We start from the raw sequence: 17,076 nt of genomic DNA on the forward strand, positions 1-17,076 counted from the left end.
ATTGTCACAGTTTTCACATCATACAACTTACAAAGACATTACATTTTTTAATTAAAAACCACGGTGGAATCATTTAAGAAAACAAAATTTGTGTATGTATGTATGCATGTTTGTTAAAAGTCTTTGTGCTTGTGTTTTGTTTGTAAAGTCCATGTGTGTTTTCAAGAGTCTTGTTGGTGCTGTTGTTGTTAGAATGTTTCAAAAACCATCTTTAGTAGATAAAAATCAATCATAAAATAAATATAAAATGCTAAAAAGGGAAGTCATCTTTTGTGCAGGACCGGGGTGAGTCCTTATCAAGATTTCCCTTCACTCCTCTCTCCGGAACAGGCAACCGGCCCAGCGCTTCCAGTGCCCAGCGGAGGTCCCCTCCCTCCGGCCCGCTGGCCCGCTGTTCCCGTAGCCGGCGTTGGTGAGGGTGCATCTACGGGCGGCCAGGTACGGCGGTGGCCGGGACCTCTTTCGTGCGACCGCAGCCCCCCCATCCGAATAACGACGTCCGGCACCTCCTGCAGCGTTGATCTTACAAGTTGCTCGCACGCGTGGAGGGGCACCGTAACGCGTTTCCCCACCAGCAGGTTTCTGGTGGTCCAGATGGCATCCTTGATATGGTTGAGGGTGAGCCAGAGCGAGGTAAATTGTTTCGATGTCATCTCCTTCAAGCCCTGACCCACCCCCAGGATGGCGAGCTTGTATTCCATCCGGACCCCACCCGCTGGCAGGCACGGGAAAACCAGGGGGCTGGTCCTGGTCCACAGGTCCCGCGCAGCACGGCACTCCCAGAGCAGATGCCGCACGGTCTCCGGGCAATTACACCCGGACCGTGGGCAGGTTGAGTCTTTGGCCATGCCTCTGGAGTGCATAACCGCCCTGACCGGGAGGATCTCATGGGCCACCATCCACGCTAAGTCCTTATGCCCGTTCCGGAGAGCAGGGTGAGCCGCGTTTTTCCATGTTTGATTTGCCTCACCAAGGGTGAGGCCTGGGATTGGACTCACTGATTCCCGGTCCTGCACAGAAGAGACAAGAGCCTTGTGATTAGATAAAACTGTGACATCTAAATCCTCTAAAACATGCTTCTTTAAAAACTTCTTAATAAAACCGTATTCTTTTGGGAGGTTAAAAGACACAGGGGTCGTCAAATCAACTGGTAAAAGTTTTAAAAATCTTAAATAAGACCCCATCCAAAATCGTGCAAAGGCTGCGGTCTTGTTTTCTTTGGATGGGGTCACGGCGTATCTTAGGTGCAGGGCGGTAAAACGGCTGCCTAAAAACAGGTGGGGGTCTGGGAGGCCTTTTCCACCATTTTCTGGTCTTTTCTTGACCACCTCCCTCTTCAATCTTTCCCACTTGGACCCCCACAGGAAATAAAACACCGCTCTCTCTAGGTTCCTCAGGAATTTCCTAGGTGGGATAAAAACAGAACAAACAAGTGACATTAGAGGTAAAATGACGGCTTTAAAAACTAAAACTTTACCTTCCAAAGTCATCTGTCGTAGTCCCCAGAACCCCAGTCTTTTCCTAACTTTCCCTAGCAAGTCAGTCCAGTTTTCACGTCCACCCCCTTCCTTGTCAAATTTAACTCCTAAAATCTTGAAATCCGTGTCTTTAAAATCTATATCGAGTCCATCTGTGTCGGTCTCGTCCGTAGGTCCGAAGAGCAGGGCCTCGGACTTGCTTCTGTTGAGTTTAGCGCCCGAGGCCCGACCGTACCAGTCAGTCAAGTCCATTGCTCTTCGTATGGATAAAATGTCCGTGGCTAAAAGAGTGATGTCGTCCATATATAAAACACACGTTGCTGTCAGTCCACCGGTCCCAGGTATGTCTAGTCCTTTTATCCATGTATCCCTTCTCAAGATCTGTGCCAGTGGCTCAATACAAGCCACATACAGAAGGGGAGATAAAGGACACCCCTGACGGACGCCGCTGTGGATATTTACAGCTTTGGAAAGATGCCCATTTACAAGAATTTTGCTGACCAAGCCCTTATACAGCAGTCCCACCCAAGCTATAAACCTCTCTGGAAAACCCATTTTTTGCAGTACCTGAAAGAGGTACTGGTGCGAGACCCGGTCAAAAGCTTTTTCGAAATCTAAATTTAGGGCTACAAGCCGAATGTTTCTGTCTCTCGCATAACAGATGGCATCTCTAATCAGAACTAGGCTGTCTGTTATCTTTCTTCTGGGCACAGCACAAGCTTGATCCGGGTGGATTACGTCCTCTAAAACGGTCGACATGCGTGTAGTTAAAACTTTACTAAAAAGTTTGCAATCAAAATTTAAAAGCGTAATAGGTCTCCAATTTTTTAAGTCAGTCCGGTCACCTTTTTTGTAAAGTAAAGAGACTATCCCTGTTCTAAAACTGTCCGGAAGTCTGTCAAGGGTCTCAAAGTCTTTAAAAATAGTCAGTAATTCGTGAGCTAAAATATCCCAAAAGGTAAGATAAAACTCCAGGGGGAGTCCATCTGCCCCTGGGGATTTACCCCTCTTAAAACCTTTGAGTGCTTTTTGTGTTTCTAAAATGGTAAAATCTTGGGTTAAAAGCTCATTTGGGCTATTTACTTTCTTGACTAAAAAATTTAGAACTTCCTTTAGAGTGGTTTCATGTACTTCTTTTGGACTATATAACTCCTGGTAAAAATGCTCAACCCCTTTTAAAATTTCATGTGTTGTTTTTACTTCCCTCCCTTCTACTTTTACACTGGTCATAGCCCCTCCCCTTGTTAATATCTTTTTAAAAAAATACCTAGTACATTTTTCACCTTCTTCTATATCTCTCTCTTTACTTCTTAAAATAACCCCTTTACTTTGAAAACTGGATAAAACTGACATTTCTTTTTTGACCTCTTTCATTTCATCATTAAAATCAAAGCCATTGTTAAAAAGATTAAAATATCTTTGTAGTCTTTTTTGCAGCCCCATCATGTATCTCTTTTCCCTATTCTTCTTGTCCCTTCCTACTTTCATAAAAAACTGTCTTGTCCGGTCCTTTACCATCTCCCACCACTGTGCATGTGTATCGTAAAAGTCTTGGAGGGTCTGCCATTGGCTGAACTGCTCCCTATATTCCTTTACTACATCCTCATCTTCTAAAAGGGAGCAGTTCAGCTTCCACAGCCCTCCCCCTACCGTCACACCCGTGGGCAGTGAAAGGGTGGAAGACAGCATTAAGTGGTCAGAAAAGAAGAGGGGGTCACTGTAGCATCGGTTGGCGGGCAATCTCTTGTAAAAATATAGTCGATGCGAGAGGCTCTGGAGCCGTCACTACTGAACCAAGTGTAGCCCTCCTCTCTTTGATGCACATTTTTAAAACAGTCGACTAATTTAAAATCTCTCACTAGGCCCTGTAATAAAACCGTTGTCTTATCGACCTTAAAATCCTCTCCTACCCTCTTCCTATCTTTTTTTGATAAAACACAGTTAAAATCCCCTGCCACCACTAGGGGAACCCTACCTAACATGTGGGACTGCAAGTCTTCTAGAAGCTCATACCTTTCATTTTTACCTGTAAAACCATACACATTAAGAACATTTAAATCTCTACCTAAAAAAGTCAGATTCGCTAAAAGAGCCCGCCCTTCCCTCACCACTGTGCTGCCCTTCACCAAGATATTGGGATTTTTAATTAAAATAGCAACACCGTCATTTTTATTTTGGTTTGATCCACTCCATATGGAGGGACCAGGGGGCCACAGTTCTTCCATCTTGGTGTACCTATTTAAAAAGGGCAAAGCACACTCTTGTATTAAAAACACATCTGATTTACAAGTATTTAAAAAGGATAAAATGCTCTGTGCTCGTATGGTGGACCTCACACTTCTTACATTGATGGTTGAGATGGTGAGGGCCATGAGCAGTAAGGTTAAAAAGGTATGAGACATTTAAAACAGAAGAAAATAAAAGACTACAATAAAATCATTAAAATCATGTGATCTCTTGTTGCAATTGCCTTTCCCTCCTCCCAGATGGACTGGGGTCAGGAAGGCAAATGCTTACCACCTCCGGGGCTACAGAAAAAGCCTCTTGCAGCTCTTTCGGTGATGATGTTCTTAGCTTTACGTGCAAAAAGGATACCGCATTTGGGGAATCTAGGGGCCACATACGTTCCGGATCTTCCGGATCGGAACTATCCGAACGATGTGCTGCCCTAGGCTTTTTCTCCTCTGTATCAAACAGAGGAGATCCCGCAGGCCTTTTTTGCACCTGAGCATTTGGGAGTGAAAGCTCAGTTTCACTCCCACTGGTTTCTGAAAACGCATCCGGAACTGTTTCTAAAGAGGACACCGTTTCTTCCTCTGTCTCCTCTCCTTCCTTATCTTTCACAATTATGGTGGCTTTCAATTCATTCGTGGTGGCTTTCCTTTCAGTTTGAATGTTTGACTCCGCCCCTGTGGCCGCCCCACTTGCTCCCTCTAGCCCAATCCCTGAGGTTGGCAGGAGATTTGAAATTCCCGCCAAAACCTCAGGGACCGCCTCCTCCTTCCTTTGTTCTTTTGTTTGGTGTGCTTGTGGGGCGGCCATTTTTAGCTTGTTGGCAAAACTTTTTGGGCAGTCTCTGTAGAGATGGGTTGATTCTCCACAAAGATTGCACCGCCTGCCATTGGTACATATTTCAAAACTGTGACCAATTTCTTTACACTTCCCACATACTAATTCTTGGCATGCCTCGGCAAGATGCCCAACTCTTCCACATTTCCTACACAGCTTGGGCATCCCTTGATAGTGTATGTAGCCTCTGTTTTCTCCCAGCACAATCATAGAAGGCAGATGTTTCAGGCCCTGGTAGCCCCCAGCGTCTTCCCATTGTTTGATGGGAATCCGCCAGGAGCAATTCCAAATGCCATCCTCATCTAGCACTTTGACAGGCTGATTTCTAACAGTGCAAAATCTACCCAGCCAGACACAAATATCATCTCCAGTCACTGTTTCGTTAAACATCCTGACAATCACAGTTTTAAGTGTGTAATCAGAAAGTTTCTCCACCGTGAACATGGAGAACTGGGCCTTAACAGTTTCAAACCTTTGCCAAAAATCATTAAGAAGTGAAAAAGTCTTGAAGCTCAAATCAAATCCCTTGTTTAGGGGCAGAGTCATCAAACAATTCAAGTCGTCTGGCTTAAAATGTAAGGTCTTTTGGATCAGCTTCCTGGAAAAATCCATACGGGACATACCCAGGAGCTTCCCCTCAACCTCTCTGAATATAAAACGCACGCTGTGGTGCCTCCGCACGCCGGCACGGGCAGCCGACATGATGGAGGCACCGACAGCCTAAAAGGTTTAAAACTATACAATGAATAAATAAATAAATAAATAACAAGATAAAAGGATAAAAAAAGGTCGTACCTTAAATCTGTAAAATAGAAAGCAGCAAGTTCAATTTACCTCCCGAAAGGTGTAGGGCCCGGGACACAAGCGATCTCGAGCCAGGAAACCTCCAAGAGGCGATCGCAACTCCACCTGACGACCAGATACTTGATCTTAGCCAAAAGGCCGAGAAGCGATGACACAATGACGCAGAGGCGGGGGAGCCGTCAAAGGCCACGCCCACCTGGGCCGTGGCGAGAGGGTCTAAAGGTCGCCAACAAACAAGCTCAGCTCACAGCAATACAAGCTCAGCTTGACTGTTGACACCGAAAATGGATCACAGCAGAGCGCACAACACGACACTTTGGAGTGCAACCTGGGATTTTGGACCAACAAACATTCTGCCCTAAAAGTGAGCGGGCAGACCAAAGCGTACGTCGTAGAGACTTGAAACTCTTGAGGGATGGTAGTACCCGCCCGGTCTACAACATCACCAAGGCTCGGCCCCAAGGTGGCGCTGCAGCGATCAGAAGTACGAAATGCCTCGTAACTCCTGAACCGTCCGTCGCAGACCCAAGTGTCTTACATCACCGGAATCCTTGGCTCGGGCCGAACAAGACGCAGGCCTCGGATTCGATGGTTGCGCTGGGGAGATTTTCGGGTATTTGGGATTTTGTGAAAAAGCTACTTTTGCACACTAGTCCTAGGTCTTTCGCCCGATCTGACCCAAACCGGTGCAGAAAGATTCCCTGGAGTCTGATTGCCGACAGCGATGGGGAAAAAAGTCGGAATTTCGATTCACGTTGGCGACGGGACGCCAAAACGTTGGGAGTGGGCGAGGCGGGCTTTACTTAAATAGCCATAACTCTCCAACGGAATGAGACAATTACACCCAAGTCGGTACACCTGTGCACGGGCTCAGCCTGTGCTCAGGTGAAAAGGGATGTGGCGACTGGCCACTTGGTGGCGCTGTAAACAGTAAAAACAACAACATGAATACGGCCATAGGCGACTGTATGTCAGGTGATTTTTCACACATGCACAAGGTATTCATACCACATGATAGAACTCCTCATTCGGAACAACTTTGCTTCTAGGACCACTACTGCCAATAAAAGCGCTGGTTGAATAATGGAGATTATTTGAAGAATGATGAAAAAAATAAACTAAAAAACAGCCCTACTTTTGCAGACTGGTCCTAGGTTGAGAGTTTTACATCTCTCGATCAACCACTGCAGTTCAATTCTCTGGACTTCCTAGGTCGTTAACTACCAGAAGAAGAGGAACTCGAACAATCTGCTCTTTTAACCAGTGTGTCCAGGGGAGAGCGCGAACGCAGTCCCCCACTACCATAAATTATGCAGTCGAGATTCCCACATTTGGGGAATTCGCAGGGGTCAGCACAACCGGAGTGCAATGGCCGAGCCTCGCCCTGGGTGAACCACCTTCCTGATCATGGTGTCTCCCCTGCCAGGTAAGTATGAATTCCCAGGCCTCCCGTCAGAGGCACCGTGTCCCTCTCCGCAATCCTCACCAACGGTCGGACAATCAAACACACACCTGATTCAACTCATCAGCTCATTCGTAAAAACTCCAAGAGATAAGAGAGAGACATCAAAAACCTGCAGAGTCGGGCTCTTTTGCTGTTGTTGTTGTGGATGATGTTGTTTTCATGCTCCGGATCCATGAGCCAAAAATCAATTTCATACGCGGTCACCGGATAGTGGACGAATCAGATGTTAAACGAGATAAGAACAGAGTTGTTGTTTTTTTTTCCCTCTCACACCACCATTACCTGTATAGCATATGATCACCTACAACACCTTTAAAGCACCCATACACAGCAATATACGTTACTTCCATTAACACCTGCTGCCACACAAGACTAAAACATCTCTTTCATTGAACACAGTTTTTGGGGGTGCACCGTTCCCAGAAGTACTGCAATACCGGGTCGATGCGTGGAGTGGACGGAGCAAGCCCCTCTTCCATCTCCCAGTTCCAAAAATCAATTTAATATATGGTGCCCGGGTAGGGCACGTATCAGATATTAAACTGATAAGAACAGATACTACACTTGATCTTAGCCAAAAGGCCGAGAAGCGATGACACAATGACGCAGAGGCGGGGGAGCCGTCAAAGGCCACGCCCACCTGGGCCGTGGCGAGAGGGTCTAAAGGTCGCCAACAAACAAGCTCAGCTCACAGCAATACAAGCTCAGCTTGACTGTTGACACCGAAAATGGATCACAGCAGAGCGCACAACACGACACTTTGGAGTGCAACCTGGGATTTTGGACCAACAAACATTCTGCCCTAAAAGTGAGCGGGCAGACCAAAGCGTACGTCGTAGAGACTTGAAACTCTTGAGGGATGGTAGTACCCGCCCGGTCTACAACATCACCAAGGCTCGGCCCCAAGGTGGCGCTGCAGCGATCAGAAGTACGAAATGCCTCGTAACTCCTGAACCGTCCGTCGCAGACCCAAGTGTCTTACATCACCGGAATCCTTGGCTCGGGCCGAACAAGACGCAGGCCTCGGATTCGATGGTTGCGCTGGCGAGATTTTCGGGTATTTGGGATTTTGTGAAAAAGCTACTTTTGCACACTAGTCCTAGGTCTTTCGCCCGATCTGACCCAAACCGGTGCAGAAAGATTCCCTGGAGTCTGATTGCCGACAGCGATGGGGAAAAAAGTCGGAATTTCGATTCACGTTGGCGACGGGACGCCAAAACGTTGGGAGTGGGCGAGGCGGGCTTTACTTAAATGGCCATAACTCTCCAACGGAATGAGACAATTACACCCAAGTCGGTACACCTGTGCACGGGCTCAGCCTGTGCTCAGGTGAAAAGGGATGTGGCGACTGGCCACTTGGTGGCGCTGTAAACAGTAAAAACAACAACATGAATACGGCCATAGGCGACTGTATGTCAGGTGATTTTTCACACATGCACAAGGTATTCATACCACATGATAGAACTCCTCATTCGGAACAACTTTGCTTCTAGGACCACTGCTGCCAATAAAAGCGCTGGTTGAATAATGGAGATTATTTGAAGAATGATGAAAAAAAAACTAAAAAACAGCCCTACTTTTGCAGACTGGTCCTAGGTTGAGAGTTTTACATCTCTCGATCAACCACTGCAGTTCAATTCCCTGGACTTCCTAGGTCGTTAACTACCAGAAGAAGAGGAACTCGAACAATCTGCTCTTTTAACCAGTGTGTCCAGGGGAGAGCGCGAACGCAGTCCCCCACTACCATAAATTATGCAGTTGAGATTCCCACATTTGGGGAATTCGCAGGGGTCAGCACAACCGGAGTGCAATGGCCGAGCCTCGCCCTGGGTGAACCACCTTCCTGATCATGGTGTCTCCCCTGCCAGGTAAGTATGAATTCCCAGGCCTCCCGTCAGAGGCACCGTGTCCCTCTCCGCAATCCTCACCAACGGTCGGACAATCAAACACACACCTGATTCAACTCATCAGCTCATTCGTAAAAACTCCAAGAGATAAGAGAGAGACATCAAAAACCTGCAGAGTCGGGCTCTTTTGCTGTTGTTGTTGTGGATGATGTTGTTTTCATGCTCCGGATCCATGAGCCAAAAATCAATTTCATACGCGGCCACCGGATAGTGGACGAATCAGATGTTAAACGAGATAAGAACAGAGTTGTTGTTTTTTTTTCCCTCTCACACCACCATTACCTGTATAGCATATGATCACCTACAACACCTTTAAAGCACCCATACACAGCAATATACGTTACTTCCATTAACACCTGCTGCCACACAAGACTAAAACATCTCTTTCATTGAACACAGTTTTTGGGGGTGCACCGTTCCCAGAAGTACTGCAATACCGGGTCGATGCGTGGAGTGGACGGAGCAAGCCCCTCTTCCATCTCCCAGTTCCAAAAATCAATTTAATATATGGTGCCCGGGTAGGGCACGTATCAGATATTAAACTGATAAGAACAGATTTTTTTCTTTCGAAAAGTTTTATTGTCACAGTTTTCACATCATACAACTTACAAAGACATTACATTTTTTAATTAAAAACCACGGTGGAATCATTTAAGAAAACAAAATTTGTGTATGTATGTATGCATGTTTGTTAAAAGTCTTTGTGCTTGTGTTTTGTTTGTAAAGTCCATGTGTGTTTTCAAGAGTCTTGTTGGTGCTGTTGTTGTTAGAATGTTTCAAAAACCATCTTTAGTAGATAAAAATCAATCATAAAATAAATATAAAATGCTAAAAAGGGAAGTCATCTTTTGTGCAGGACCGGGGTGAGTCCTTATCAAGATTTCCCTTCACTCCTCTCTCCGGAACAGGCAACCGGCCCAGCGCTTCCAGTGCCCAGCGGAGGTCCCCTCCCTCCGGCCCGCTGGCCCGCTGTTCCCGTAGCCGGCGTTGGTGAGGGTGCATCTACGGGCGGCCAGGTACGGCGGTGGCCGGGACCTCTTTCGTGCGACCGCAGCCCCCCCATCCGAATAACGACGTCCGGCACCTCCTGCAGCGTTGATCTTACAAGTTGCTCGCACGCGTGGAGGGGCACCGTAACGCGTTTCCCCACCAGCAGGTTTCTGGTGGTCCAGATGGCATCCTTGATATGGTTGAGGGTGAGCCAGAGCGAGGTAAATTGTTTCGATGTCATCTCCTTCAAGCCCTGACCCACCCCCAGGATGGCGAGCTTGTATTCCATCCGGACCCCACCCGCTGGCAGGCACGGGAAAACCAGGGGGCTGGTCCTGGTCCACAGGTCCCGCGCAGCACGGCACTCCCAGAGCAGATGCCGCACGGTCTCCGGGCAATTACACCCGGACCGTGGGCAGGTTGAGTCTTTGGCCATGCCTCTGGAGTGCATAACCGCCCTGACCGGGAGGATCTCATGGGCCACCATCCACGCTAAGTCCTTATGCCCGTTCCGGAGAGCAGGGTGAGCCGCGTTTTTCCATGTTTGATTTGCCTCACCAAGGGTGAGGCCTGGGATTGGACTCACTGATTCCCGGTCCTGCACAGAAGAGACAAGAGCCTTGTGATTAGATAAAACTGTGACATCTAAATCCTCTAAAACATGCTTCTTTAAAAACTTCTTAATAAAACCGTATTCTTTTGGGAGGTTAAAAGACACAGGGGTCGTCAAATCAACTGGTAAAAGTTTTAAAAATCTTAAATAAGACCCCATCCAAAATCGTGCAAAGGCTGCGGTCTTGTTTTCTTTGGATGGGGTCACGGCGTATCTTAGGTGCAGGGCGGTAAAACGGCTGCCTAAAAACAGGTGGGGGTCTGGGAGGCCTTTTCCACCATTTTCTGGTCTTTTCTTGACCACCTCCCTCTTCAATCTTTCCCACTTGGACCCCCACAGGAAATAAAACACCGCTCTCTCTAGGTTCCTCAGGAATTTCCTAGGTGGGATAAAAACAGAACAAACAAGTGACATTAGAGGTAAAATGACGGCTTTAAAAACTAAAACTTTACCTTCCAAAGTCATCTGTCGTAGTCCCCAGAACCCCAGTCTTTTCCTAACTTTCCCTAGCAAGTCAGTCCAGTTTTCACGTCCACCCCCTTCCTTGTCAAATTTAACTCCTAAAATCTTGAAATCCGTGTCTTTAAAATCTATATCGAGTCCATCTGTGTCGGTCTCGTCCGTAGGTCCGAAGAGCAGGGCCTCGGACTTGCTTCTGTTGAGTTTAGCGCCCGAGGCCCGACCGTACCAGTCAGTCAAGTCCATTGCTCTTCGTATGGATAAAATGTCCGTGGCTAAAAGAGTGATGTCGTCCATATATAAAACACACGTTGCTGTCAGTCCACCGGTCCCAGGTATGTCTAGTCCTTTTATCCATGTATCCCTTCTCAAGATCTGTGCCAGTGGCTCAATACAAGCCACATACAGAAGGGGAGATAAAGGACACCCCTGACGGACGCCGCTGTGGATATTTACAGCTTTGGAAAGATGCCCATTTACAAGAATTTTGCTGACCAAGCCCTTATACAGCAGTCCCACCCAAGCTATAAACCTCTCTGGAAAACCCATTTTTTGCAGTACCTGAAAGAGGTACTGGTGCGAGACCCGGTCAAAAGCTTTTTCGAAATCTAAATTTAGGGCTACAAGCCGAATGTTTCTGTCTCTCGCATAACAGATGGCATCTCTAATCAGAACTAGGCTGTCTGTTATCTTTCTTCTGGGCACAGCACAAGCTTGATCCGGGTGGATTACGTCCTCTAAAACGGTCGACATGCGTGTAGTTAAAACTTTACTAAAAAGTTTGCAATCAAAATTTAAAAGCGTAATAGGTCTCCAATTTTTTAAGTCAGTCCGGTCACCTTTTTTGTAAAGTAAAGAGACTATCCCTGTTCTAAAACTGTCCGGAAGTCTGTCAAGGGTCTCAAAGTCTTTAAAAATAGTCAGTAATTCGTGAGCTAAAATATCCCAAAAGGTAAGATAAAACTCCAGGGGGAGTCCATCTGCCCCTGGGGATTTACCCCTCTTAAAACCTTTGAGTGCTTTTTGTGTTTCTAAAATGGTAAAATCTTGGGTTAAAAGCTCATTTGGGCTATTTACTTTCTTGACTAAAAAATTTAGAACTTCCTTTAGAGTGGTTTCATGTACTTCTTTTGGACTATATAACTCCTGGTAAAAATGCTCAACCCCTTTTAAAATTTCATGTGTTGTTTTTACTTCCCTCCCTTCTACTTTTACACTGGTCATAGCCCCTCCCCTTGTTAATATCTTTTTAAAAAAATACCTAGTACATTTTTCACCTTCTTCTATATCTCTCTCTTTACTTCTTAAAATAACCCCTTTACTTTGAAAACTGGATAAAACTGACATTTCTTTTTTGACCTCTTTCATTTCATCATTAAAATCAAAGCCATTGTTAAAAAGATTAAAATATCTTTGTAGTCTTTTTTGCAGCCCCATCATGTATCTCTTTTCCCTATTCTTCTTGTCCCTTCCTACTTTCATAAAAAACTGTCTTGTCCGGTCCTTTACCATCTCCCACCACTGTGCATGTGTATCGTAAAAGTCTTGGAGGGTCTGCCATTGGCTGAACTGCTCCCTATATTCCTTTACTACATCCTCATCTTCTAAAAGGGAGCAGTTCAGCTTCCACAGCCCTCCCCCTACCGTCACACCCGTGGGCAGTGAAAGGGTGGAAGACAGCATTAAGTGGTCAGAAAAGAAGAGGGGGTCACTGTAGCATCGGTTGGCGGGCAATCTCTTGTAAAAATATAGTCGATGCGAGAGGCTCTGGAGCCGTCACTACTGAACCAAGTGTAGCCCTCCTCTCTTTGATGCACATTTTTAAAACAGTCGACTAATTTAAAATCTCTCACTAGGCCCTGTAATAAAACCGTTGTCTTATCGACCTTAAAATCCTCTCCTACCCTCTTCCTATCTTTTTTTGATAAAACACAGTTAAAATCCCCTGCCACCACTAGGGGAACCCTACCTAACATGTGGGACTGCAAGTCTTCTAGAAGCTCATACCTTTCATTTTTACCTGTAAAACCATACACATTAAGAACATTTAAATCTCTACCTAAAAAAGTCAGATTCGCTAAAAGAGCCCGCCCTTCCCTCACCACTGTGCTGCCCTTCACCAAGATATTGGGATTTTTAATTAAAATAGCAACACCGTCATTTTTATTTTGGTTTGATCCACTCCATATGGAGGGACCAGGGGGCCACAGTTCTTCCATCTTGGTGTACCTATTTAAAAAGGGCAAAGCACACTCTTGTATTAAAAACACATCTGATTTACAAGTATTTAAAAAGGATAAAATGCTCTGTGCTCGTATGGTGGACCTCACACTTCTTACATTGATGGTTGAGATGGTGAGGGCCATGAGCAGTAAGGTTAAAAAGGTATGAGACATTTAAAACAGAAGAAAATAAAAGACTACAATAAAATCATTAAAATCATGTGATCTCTTGTTGCAATTGCCTTTCCCTCCTCCCAGATGGACTGGGGTCAGGAAGGCAAATGCTTACCACCTCCGGGGCTACAGAAAAAGCCTCTTGCAGCTCTTTCGGTGATGATGTTCTTAGCTTTACGTGCAAAAAGGATACCGCATTTGGGGAATCTAGGGGCCACATACGTTCCGGATCTTCCGGATCGGAACTATCCGAACGATGTGCTGCCCTAGGCTTTTTCTCCTCTGTATCAAACAGAGGAGATCCCGCAGGCCTTTTTTGCACCTGAGCATTTGGGAGTGAAAGCTCAGTTTCACTCCCACTGGTTTCTGAAAACGCATCCGGAACTGTTTCTAAAGAGGACACCGTTTCTTCCTCTGTCTCCTCTCCTTCCTTATCTTTCACAATTATGGTGGCTTTCAATTCATTCGTGGTGGCTTTCCTTTCAGTTTGAATGTTTGACTCCGCCCCTGTGGCCGCCCCACTTGCTCCCTCTAGCCCAATCCCTGAGGTTGGCAGGAGATTTGAAATTCCCGCCAAAACCTCAGGGACCGCCTCCTCCTTCCTTTGTTCTTTTGTTTGGTGTGCTTGTGGGGCGGCCATTTTTAGCTTGTTGGCAAAACTTTTTGGGCAGTCTCTGTAGAGATGGGTTGATTCTCCACAAAGATTGCACCGCCTGCCATTGGTACATATTTCAAAACTGTGACCAATTTCTTTACACTTCCCACATACTAATTCTTGGCATGCCTCGGCAAGATGCCCAACTCTTCCACATTTCCTACACAGCTTGGGCATCCCTTGATAGTGTATGTAGCCTCTGTTTTCTCCCAGCACAATCATAGAAGGCAGATGTTTCAGGCCCTGGTAGCCCCCAGCGTCTTCCCATTGTTTGATGGGAATCCGCCAGGAGCAATTCCAAATGCCATCCTCATCTAGCACTTTGACAGGCTGATTTCTAACAGTGCAAAATCTACCCAGCCAGACACAAATATCATCTCCAGTCACTGTTTCGTTAAACATCCTGACAATCACAGTTTTAAGTGTGTAATCAGAAAGTTTCTCCACCGTGAACATGGAGAACTGGGCCTTAACAGTTTCAAACCTTTGCCAAAAATCATTAAGAAGTGAAAAAGTCTTGAAGCTCAAATCAAATCCCTTGTTTAGGGGCAGAGTCATCAAACAATTCAAGTCGTCTGGCTTAAAATGTAAGGTCTTTTGGATCAGCTTCCTGGAAAAATCCATACGGGACATACCCAGGAGCTTCCCCTCAACCTCTCTGAATATAAAACGCACGCTGTGGTGCCTCCGCACGCCGGCACGGGCAGCCGACATGATGGAGGCACCGACAGCCTAAAAGGTTTAAAACTATACAATGAATAAATAAATAAATAAATAACAAGATAAAAGGATAAAAAAAGGTCGTACCTTAAATCTGTAAAATAGAAAGCAGCAAGTTCAATTTACCTCCCGAAAGGTGTAGGGCCCGGGACACAAGCGATCTCGAGCCAGGAAACCTCCAAGAGGCGATCGCAACTCCACCTGACGACCAGATACTTGATCTTAGCCAAAAGGCCGAGAAGCGATGACACAATGACGCAGAGGCGGGGGAGCCGTCAAAGGCCACGCCCACCTGGGCCGTGGCGAGAGGGTCTAAAGGTCGCCAACAAACAAGCTCAGCTCACAGCAATACAAGCTCAGCTTGACTGTTGACACCGAAAATGGATCACAGCAGAGCGCACAACACGACACTTTGGAGTGCAACCTGGGATTTTGGACCAACAAACATTCTGCCCTAAAAGTGAGCGGGCAGACCAAAGCGTACGTCGTAGAGACTTGAAACTCTTGAGGGATGGTAGTACCCGCCCGGTCTACAACATCACCAAGGCTCGGCCCCAAGGTGGCGCTGCAGCGATCAGAAGTACGAAATGCCTCGTAACTCCTGAACCGTCCGTCGCAGACCCAAGTGTCTTACATCACCGGAATCCTTGGCTCGGGCCGAACAAGACGCAGGCCTCGGATTCGATGGTTGCGCTGGGGAGATTTTCGGGTATTTGGGATTTTGTGAAAAAGCTACTTTTGCACACTAGTCCTAGGTCTTTCGCCCGATCTGACCCAAACCGGTGCAGAAAGATTCCCTGGAGTCTGATTGCCGACAGCGATGGGGAAAAAAGTCGGAATTTCGATTCACGTTGGCGACGGGACGCCAAAACGTTGGGAGTGGGCGAGGCGGGCTTTACTTAAATAGCCATAACTCTCCAACGGAATGAGACAATTACACCCAAGTCGGTACACCTGTGCACGGGCTCAGCCTGTGCTCAGGTGAAAAGGGATGTGGCGACTGGCCACTTGGTGGCGCTGTAAACAGTAAAAACAACAACATGAATACGGCCATAGGCGACTGTATGTCAGGTGATTTTTCACACATGCACAAGGTATTCATACCACATGATAGAACTCCTCATTCGGAACAACTTTGCTTCTAGGACCACTACTGCCAATAAAAGCGCTGGTTGAATAATGGAGATTATTTGAAGAATGATGAAAAAAATAAACTAAAAAACAGCCCTACTTTTGCAGACTGGTCCTAGGTTGAGAGTTTTACATCTCTCGATCAACCACTGCAGTTCAATTCTCTGGACTTCCTAGGTCGTTAACTACCAGAAGAAGAGGAACTCGAACAATCTGCTCTTTTAACCAGTGTGTCCAGGGGAGAGCGCGAACGCAGTCCCCCACTACCATAAATTATGCAGTCGAGATTCCCACATTTGGGGAATTCGCAGGGGTCAGCACAACCGGAGTGCAATGGCCGAGCCTCGCCCTGGGTGAACCACCTTCCTGATCATGGTGTCTCCCCTGCCAGGTAAGTATGAATTCCCAGGCCTCCCGTCAGAGGCACCGTGTCCCTCTCCGCAATCCTCACCAACGGTCGGACAATCAAACACACACCTGATTCAACTCATCAGCTCATTCGTAAAAACTCCAAGAGATAAGAGAGAGACATCAAAAACCTGCAGAGTCGGGCTCTTTTGCTGTTGTTGTTGTGGATGATGTTGTTTTCATGCTCCGGATCCATGAGCCAAAAATCAATTTCATACGCGGTCACCGGATAGTGGACGAATCAGATGTTAAACGAGATAAGAACAGAGTTGTTGTTTTTTTTTCCCTCTCACACCACCATTACCTGTATAGCATATGATCACCTACAACACCTTTAAAGCACCCATACACAGCAATATACGTTACTTCCATTAACACCTGCTGCCACACAAGACTAAAACATCTCTTTCATTGAACACAGTTTTTGGGGGTGCACCGTTCCCAGAAGTACTGCAATACCGGGTCGATGCGTGGAGTGGACGGAGCAAGCCCCTCTTCCATCTCCCAGTTCCAAAAATCAATTTAATATATGGTGCCCGGGTAGGGCACGTATCAGATATTAAACTGATAAGAACAGATACTACACTTGATCTTAGCCAAAAGGCCGAGAAGCGATGACACAATGACGCAGAGGCGGGGGAGCCGTCAAAGGCCACGCCCACCTGGGCCGTGGCGAGAGGGTCTAAAGGTCGCCAACAAACAAGCTCAGCTCACAGCAATACAAGCTCAGCTTGACTGTTGACACCGAAAATGGATCACAGCAGAGCGCACAACACGACACTTTGGAGTGCAACCTGGGATTTTGGACCAACAAACATTCTGCCCTAAAAGTGAGCGGGCAGACCAAAGCGTACGTCGTAGAGACTTGAAACTCTTGAGGGATGGTAGTACCCGCCCGGTCTACAACATCACCAAGGCTCGGCCCCAAGGTGGCGCTGCAGCGATCAGAAGTACGAAATGCCTCGTAACTCCTGAACCGTC

General features: G+C 46.6%; 5 non-coding genes and 1 pseudogene across 5 annotated transcripts; all 6 read right to left on the reverse strand.

Moving 5' to 3' along the window:
* Positions 1–6,621: 6,621 nt before the first annotated feature.
* LOC143726849 (U1 spliceosomal RNA) lies at positions 6,622–6,785 on the reverse strand. Its single transcript, XR_013199076.1, has one exon. It is a non-coding gene; the product is annotated as a U1 spliceosomal RNA (small nuclear RNA).
* A 434-nt stretch (positions 6,786–7,219) lies between these two features.
* On the reverse strand, positions 7,220–7,410 carry LOC143727174 (U2 spliceosomal RNA). Its single transcript, XR_013199381.1, has one exon. It is a non-coding gene; the product is annotated as a U2 spliceosomal RNA (small nuclear RNA).
* Positions 7,411–8,528: 1,118 nt separating this feature from the next.
* On the reverse strand, positions 8,529–8,692 carry LOC143726966 (U1 spliceosomal RNA). Its single transcript, XR_013199187.1, has one exon. It is a non-coding gene; the product is annotated as a U1 spliceosomal RNA (small nuclear RNA).
* A 434-nt stretch (positions 8,693–9,126) lies between these two features.
* On the reverse strand, positions 9,127–9,301 carry LOC143727319 (U2 spliceosomal RNA; annotated as a pseudogene).
* A 6,621-nt stretch (positions 9,302–15,922) lies between these two features.
* Positions 15,923–16,086, reverse strand: LOC143726851 (U1 spliceosomal RNA). The gene has a single exon (XR_013199077.1). It is a non-coding gene; the product is annotated as a U1 spliceosomal RNA (small nuclear RNA).
* Positions 16,087–16,520: 434 nt separating this feature from the next.
* LOC143727175 (U2 spliceosomal RNA) lies at positions 16,521–16,711 on the reverse strand. Its single transcript, XR_013199382.1, has one exon. It is a non-coding gene; the product is annotated as a U2 spliceosomal RNA (small nuclear RNA).
* Between the last annotated feature and the right edge of the window lie 365 nt (positions 16,712–17,076).

The sequence above is a fragment of the Siphateles boraxobius genome, unplaced genomic scaffold (assembly GCF_051911475.1).
Source record: "Siphateles boraxobius isolate OS27281-9 unplaced genomic scaffold, OSU_SipBor_1 77, whole genome shotgun sequence".
Classification (NCBI taxonomy): Eukaryota; Metazoa; Chordata; class Actinopteri; order Cypriniformes; family Leuciscidae; genus Siphateles; species Siphateles boraxobius.